The sequence below is a fragment of the Lissotriton vulgaris genome, unplaced genomic scaffold (assembly GCF_964263255.1).
Source record: "Lissotriton vulgaris unplaced genomic scaffold, aLisVul1.2 SCAFFOLD_2315, whole genome shotgun sequence".
In the NCBI taxonomy this organism is placed as follows: Eukaryota; Metazoa; Chordata; class Amphibia; order Caudata; family Salamandridae; genus Lissotriton; species Lissotriton vulgaris.
The window spans coordinates 309,908-318,278 of record NW_028255822.1 but is presented as its reverse complement, the minus strand read 5'-3'; positions in this window follow the sequence as shown (position 1 = coordinate 318,278).

The following is an 8,371-nucleotide window of genomic DNA, read 5'->3' as shown; positions in this document are numbered from 1 at the left end:
GATACTGAGGCTGATTCTGACGAGGTGGATAAGCTTGCTGCAAAAGAACTTTCGTCTTTAGATCTTTCGTTTTCTTCTCCACTTTATCCTTCTCAACTTTATCCCTATTCTCGTAATATTGTGCAGTAGCCAAGATCTGGGCCGACGAAGAAACAGCCCATGAACTCTCAGAATCTTTCAACTTATTAGAAAGTTCGGGAAGCAAATTAAAGACAAATTTGTCCACGAACAACCTTTGACCACCTTCAGTGCTCATATCCTGACCACTATGATCGATAAACGTTTCTTCAAACCTAGTGAAGAAATCATACACACTTTCATCTTTCTTTTGTTTGCATGCTGCTAACTTATCCCAATTCACTCGTAAAGCGGGCATCATCGTTTTCATCAAATTAATAATTCTACCTGGTAATTCTGAAACTAAAGGTTCAGGTTTAGCACCTCCCTCCTGTCTACCATCTGCAACAACAATATTCGCCCAGGTATCACCTAATTCAGCAGCATGGTTCTCATGACGAATCTTCACCCACAAAGGTTGAGGGACTACATTACCCATCATCATATCGATGTCAGCTAGATTCATAATACACGCTTCAACTGTCTGGGACAACTCCTTGTAATAACCAGCAGGATTCTTACGAGGGTCCGGTAAGGTCTGCTTAAGAGCCAAGACCTCTGCTCTCTTCCAAGGGACATGTACCCATACTCGCTGAAAATGAGCCAGAGCGGCAACAATACCCTGATTTACATTAGCCTGAACTGCTTCTTTCCATACAAGAGGAACTTCTCTCATAGGGTACTGTTTCACTTTCCTCCTAACAGAGGAATCAGGTTCATACAATGTCTGAGGCGAAAGCCTAGATCTGAAAGCAAGTATCGTCTCTACGGCATCTGTAACATCAGATTCCACTATCATCCCTTTAGCAAACTCTGACTGAACATCAAGCACATCCTGCGGAATCGGACCCAACTCATTATCTTCCCATTCCTGATGCAGAAAAGTACACATTACATCAAAAACATACCTTTGCTTAGGCGGTTCCCACTGAAAGAAAACATCCATAACCGCTGGCAAATCATACTTTGGAGCATTTAAAATCCACTCGACTCTGCTTACGTTCCGAAACAGGGGTCATATTCAGTGACCCAAACAATGGTGACAACAGATTAACAACAGTCTCGGTCATTCGTGTTCGAGCAGAAGGAGAAGAAGTAGACATAAGAACAGGAGAATAAGTATTCTGAGGCAAAGAGGGTGTAGGGACAAGAACAGTAGAAGTCAAAGATGCAGAAGCAGAAGGCAAAGGAGTTTGAGGCAAAGCTGGTAGCAAAGTTGGCGACCCTAGAATGGGTTGCGCAGGAGGAGGCAAAACCATCTGTGGAGCACCGGTTGGCTGAACAACAGCAGGAGGTTGAACAACAAAGGGTGGAACAACCGGGGGTAATGGAGGCGCAGTAGCACCCTGCACATAGGGAGGTGGCAATCTCAGTAAATGAAAGATCAAAGGATCTTTTTCAGGGTCTTCATTCACTTTTGAAAGGGAAGGCGGCAAGGCCGGAAAACATTTATCAATAGCTATGCAACGCTGTCTATCTAAGACTTCACTTGCACGCTCTTCTCCATCTTCCTTAAACTGCCTAGCAGCTTGTAGTACTGACATATTCTTATCTTTCCTATCTCTCTTTTCTTGCCTAATTTCTCGCTGTTTGGCTTCCTTTCACCAAAAGAGTCAAACATTGCCGGCCGGGCTTTCTTCTTAAATAGGGCAACTTCCAGATTATCTAAAATATTTAATTCGAAACTACCATGTTGGGGCCATCATAAAACACCATCTTTCCTAGTATAGTGGATCCACATTTCATTATAAGTAAAGGGACCCACTCCGTGTTTTGAATAGAGCTCGTAAGTTGGAGTTCCAACCGGAGGTATCGGACATGAATCCTCCAATCGGGAATCCCTGTTGCAACCACAACCAAACCATTTCCTAAATTTGCTAAGACCAGGCATCTTATAGCTCACTAATCTAGCTTCAAACTTCAAGGGGTTATCAACTATCGATACACTCGCAAATATACGAGCCCCCTCGGCTTCAGCTATTGCAATATCTGAATCAAAACTAAGGACCAAAACAAAGATCGTGGGAGCGACCCACTTATACTTAACCAAGGTATCTGTCACGCCACCAGAAGACTGTCTATCGTCTCGCTCTACAAAGGATCAATCAAGGGTCCAAGACAGGGGGACAGTCAGGGCAGCAGTCCTTCGTAGCCGTCGGAAAGCGGGAAGCCTCGCAGCAAAAACCTTCGGACCACGACGACATACAGGGGTCGATGAAGTGGTTGGCCTTCCTCCAGAATTTTCTCACGTGGCTCCTCACGATCCTCGGGCTTGGACCGGTACCGCTGAAGTCGCCCCACCGCTGGGCGCCAACTGAAGAACCGGGTTTTTAGAACCCAGCGGCGCCAGGGACACGCCCAAAGTCTTCGGGTTCTCCTGTCTTGGCAAACAGAGACACGGAATACTTCTAGGTGGCATCAGAGATCAAATTTATTAGCTGCAGCTAGTAACAGTAATCCCAGCAATACAACACGGTGTACAACTCAAAAAACTGCTCAATTTTGTAGAGCAAGACATCAGTATTTATACACAATATTCACATTACAAATGGACACCCACTGCAGCAAATTCTGACCAATAGAAGCACATTTCTATACGTTATCACATTCCAAAAGGCTCACTTTACATTGTACCAACCCCACAAGTTAATTATTAGGGTGTTCCAAATTCAATTTCCACAAGTCGGACAAACCCATAATTGAAAGCACAATGCATGTAACGAAGGAACATAAAAATGAAACAATGATAGATAACGAGCAAGATAAGGCATGTGTAGAAAAGCTAAAACTAACGATGTCCTGAACTTTGACTTGCAATCTCAGATAGCAATCAACTAAGGAAATTGGCCTCGCAAAGGGTCAGTTTCAGATAAAGAGGTCAGTTCCTTACAATGCACCTTAGAGTCAAAGAAAGGTTTAGTTAATAAGTGCATGAACAACTAAGCCCATGCAACTTCGTTCGTCTAGTTACCTCCATGGGCCTACGTGAGGGCAACACCAAAATGGAGGCACGAACAAAATGGAACCCATATTCGAGACAAAGTCTCTGAATACGTAATGAACTCGCTAGTTAACATGACGAATTCACTCCATATTAGCCATACTTGCTAAATACGGTACAACATCACCAAGATCGTGACAGAACGATAACATCACAGGATAAGGCAGAATTTTACAGAACATCAACCATAAGCCCCCCTAACCTTACCAGTGAGCAACGGTTTCTGGCAACTACTGAACATGATAACCCTGAACCCTCTGGGATTGTGTTAACAGATCCAAACCTTTCGCTCAGTCACTCATGCTTACATGTGAGAAATATACAGAATACACAGTGGGACGTTTTCAATATATTTATTGAACCAAGGTCATTCTTGTATAGAATACATGTGCTGCGATAATCAGTAGACTGAAGCAGATGAAAGGGATTAGGAACATCAAAAGAGTAAATAGTAGGTACAGCTCTACCATAGTGCTAAAACAGTGCATATATGCAGGCATATAAACAAGGCAGTAATCAGGCATACTCCTACTATGCAAACCCTACTCTACGTGTGCCTAGAGTGTGTGTAGGTGTAGAGGGAAAAATCTCCCAACCCCATTACCTGGTGAGAGAGAATGAAGGACCCCATCTTGGTCATGAACTGGACACCCCTCAAGAGATGTCAGACTGCTGCATGGCGAATCTCAGCCTGTAGAGACCGTCAGTGTCAGCTGAAGTGCCTCCTCTGCTAATCTAGCTATTGGGATAGAAAGCAGCCTTGTGATGTACAATATAGATTAGTGATGTTATGGATATGTACATAGCTCTGACACCCCGTGGATGAAAATAGAATGACATTTGTACATAGTACGTAAAGAGGCCATGTACATGGTGTTCGAGGCATCGTGCTAATGTGCAAAGTTAGATGTGGAAACAAAGTAGTTTCAGAGAAGCAAATCTGACATTGTCGTGTATGCAAATATGTGTGAAAGTTAATGGCAGAAATATTATTGTGAAAAAGAGGACAATTTAAGAAATGAGCAGCTTCACTACATAGGCCTAACCCGGGAAAATAATACACACTCCTTATACTAAGGGTCGATATATAAAAGCTTTCTAAAAAGCCAACAGGCCATAATGCTAACAAAACAAGGTCTAAAACCACTTTTAAAATCATCTAAAAGCAAGCTTCCCATTAAAATATTCATAAAAAGTCTTTAAAAGTCATTATACATATTTGAAATTCAAAGCACTCAGAAAGCCACGGTGCCTAGAAAAATAAAGCAAGAAGCTGTTTATCCATTTTTGTTTTGTTTTTTAAAAACAGGGCAAATGGTTCCCACCACACGGAAAGGTCAATTGTTTATGTGTTCCGAGTTGTAGTCACAACAATCATGTTGCTAGCGACAGCAGACAACGTTCCCAGAGGCACACCTCAAAGCAGGTGTATAGAGCTCAGGTGATTCCATCAAATTCCCACAGCAGCCGCTGAGGGAAGGACTGCATCCTGTAAGCGTATCGTAGAGCCGATATCCATTTCACTAGGAGTGAGAGCATCCCAGAGTGGCTCAAAGAATGCATTCATCAGCAACGGAATACGCTGGGGACAACAATACCCATTGGCCTTTATGGGGCCCATTAGTACTTCACTGTCCAGTGTCACACCAATTTTGATCCTAAGCATAGATCCAAAATGCATTTGTGGCTGCAAAGCTGGCAGTCCAAAACAGGTTGTATGCAGTGAAACCAAGCAGGCCTGAAGGACAAGAACCAGTAATCATTTAGTTCTCTCTTCTCGAGGTGTGCCAAAGCAGCGTAGCTGGATTCCCGGCACAAGCAGTATGACAAGCAGGAGCCCTCCAAAAATGCTTCCCTACATGGATTGTATGAAAGATGGTAGAAACTCCCAAAATCGTCTGAAAGGTGCTAACCAGTCCGGAGCTGATAAATTTGAAAAAGTGCACTATTCACTTCATATCAGACATATTAAATATATGGTGAACCTGCTCCCAAAAACGCAGCAGGAAGTTAGTGTGGATTAGTTTCTGTCTCTCAGATAAGGACCTTGCAACCTGGAGATCAAACATCTCTCTGGCTGCAGTTAAGGCCAAATCCTTTTGAAAAAGCATGGCTTCCAGTTTGCTCAGAGAATTAAAGCATATGTTGGAAACATTTATCGAAGGCCATACCGTCGCCTCCCAAACTGTCTGGGCAGGTGGAAACAATACTTGTGTGCAACAAGTGGCTATTGAATAAACGGTCACTGTATAAGCGATGCCTGGTCCATTCCACAATAGCCTGGATCATTCAGCATCAAATAGCTCCCATTCCTGAGCAGCTTCAAAACCGGATGAATCACTGCAGCCAAGTAACCCTTCAGATAACAGGGCAAGTTTTCAACTGAAGCATTGCATGTTCCATGAAGAAAAATGTCCTTGCAAACTAGGACTCCCCTAAAGCATGCTCACAGTTGGAACCACTAAAGAAAACTTCAGTATCCCCATTCCTGCATCTAAATCTGAACGATAATTCCCAGTATTTATGCACATAACCTTCCCCCAGCGCTTCATATCTACCTACCTGCTGGTATTGGAGACAGCATTGGAATTGGAAAGTCGTAACCGGTAGGGTGATGTAACCATGGATTATCCAGTCTATGGATGGTGTATCAGCCACAGTGAAAGGTAATTGGTCTAATTTTTCAGTGTGCAACATGGTATACCTTGCATCTCTGCATGCTGTTACAATCTGTAGTATTGAGGTAACGGCATGAAATGAAATAAGATATGAAACACCAGCATTTGTAAAGCACACAGCTACCTCCGGAGAGGTGTCCTGGCGCCTATTGCCCAGAGTCATATGGTGCTTGGCTAACCTCCTGCCGTGGATTGAACTGTGAACCCCGTGGTCTGGAGTCAGGCACCCTGGCCGCTGCACCACAACTCTTCCACATGGCATGGCACATGGCCAGAATGTAGTGTCTACAATGTCAAGCTCAGTATTACAATGGACCTTGATTGTGACTTTCCACGGTGCAAAATAGTCATGTCTTGCTGTATAATATCCATTGCAGAAGACACTATGTTGCCCAGTGAATACATTCTGGATGATAATGTGGTCATACCATTGCCTGCTTGGAAATTTTCCACAGCTCGTTCTATAGTCATACAAGAAGCGCTTATGCCATGGGTTCTGAGGACCTAACAAGAAATCCCTGAGATCCATGTCATCAGAAAGAAGGGACACAGGACACGTGTTGTTTCACCTGAGAGAATGTTGAGGTCTTTAGCCAATCAATTTACAAAGAGGTGAGCAACCCAATATACCCTTGCGGGCTTGGGCAGAGAAGTAAAATAGTGAATTGGGCCAGCAAGGGATTTTATTCCTATTATGAGTGGTCAGCTAATGCGGGACTTAACTTAATCAGTTGCTCACACTGTTAGAAGCTCATTACTGAGGAAAATGAATTGATAATATAAGCAGATAATGTTACCACACTAACATTATATGAAATGATACAGAAACCAGGTGTTTTAGAGTCAAAACAAGTTTGTTATTTTACTTCAGCATAAAGAATTGATCATTTAATAAAATAGGGTACAGAATAATGCAAAATAAGATATACTGGGAGTATATTATATGTTCCTCTGGTATATCGTAAAAGGTCGAAACTGCTAACAGAAAAAACAACATTGACTTCAACTTGGAAATTAGATGAAAATCAATCATAGTGAATAAATCAAGTGCAGAATAAGACACTGTTGTCGACGTTTCGGTATTTGGGTTATAATTTTACAAGACCATCTTCAGGACAGAGAATAAAAGCATTTCAATGTAGACCCTGTGTTACAATCTACACATACACTTCCTAGCCAGGTCAGTGATGTAATTTCAAGATCAATCAATAGAAGATGATATCTGATGTTGAACTCTGTGACTTCAAAAGAGTGGAAGCTCTTTGAGATTGGGCTCAGCACGACACTTTAGACTTGTTTAGTTGTCGTGATTAAGCTTAGCAGGACGCTTGAGGCTAGTTCACTTGTATTAATTATGTTATCGCGTTTTGGATCGACGAGATTTTCGGCAGGTTATTTCGTCCGGGTCAAACACGGCAGCGTCTTCAAACGAAAGCTCTTTCGTGTGAGGTTCTGCCAGTTTTCAAAGCGTGAGAATGCTGGAATGCAAGGTGTATTCAGATCCTTCATCTTGGCTATTCCAAGACAGTAACTCTAGTGCACTATTTTACTTCGGAAAGTGATTTAATGTGGTATGGGGCATATTTGCTCTAAATAAGGCCTCCGTTCCCTGAACCTGCCAATCTTTTGTCTCCCAGACGTATTTTGTGTCTATGGTATCTTTCTAAAATGTCAAAACCCTGTACAGACAGTTGGGAAATAAAGAAAGCAGAGCATATCAGCTTGGAGTTTGTTAGCATATTTGTTCTTTGCTGGTGTAAGTGCAAGCCTATATTAATAAGAGGCTGGGCCCGATGTGTAAAAACCAGAAAAATAAGCAAACTTTTGTCCAAAGATTTTTTAACCAACTTTTGTCGGCGTTGGGCTGTTTTATCATTGAATGTAATTGTAAACTGCATGAAATACTAGCTTTGTGTAAAAAATGGGAACCATAATGTTGATAACAAAGGATGTTGCCAAAATTATACTATCATACATCTCATTAGAAAATGCAACTGATTGCTCTGGATCTGTCAGTAAAATATGCACAGTTTCAATGTCCCAAGCATCAGGGAAAGGGCTGGAGGTGATGATATCATTTAACCCTTTCGCTGCTCATGACGAGCTAAGTTCGTCATGAGGAACGGTTGAGCTGTGCTCATGACGAGCTGAGCTCGTCATGAACACACCCATTTACATTATGGGCCAGCACAGGAGGAAAATCTCTCAAGTAACCACGGTGTTAAAGAAATTTTAAACAAATATGGAATTTGTAAAGGTTCAGTAGTACCATATACATCATCCTTCTGGAACTGGAACTGCTGTAATGTTCACCAGGGACAGGTCCCTTGGTTCACGGTGCGATGATGCATGTGCTTTGAGAACCAAGTTCACAAGTTGTACTGCAGAGCTTTCTGGCAGATTGTGTCTGTTCAGGAGTAGGAAAAAAGACAGTCACCAAACCAATTCAGAGGACCAGGAATAGTAATCTGATTGTAATCCAAAAATGTATCTAAGGAACAACAAGGTATCTTTTTTTTAGCCAAAGATATAGAGCCTACACCCGTAGCCTGAAATAGAGGGGCGAGGGGACAAA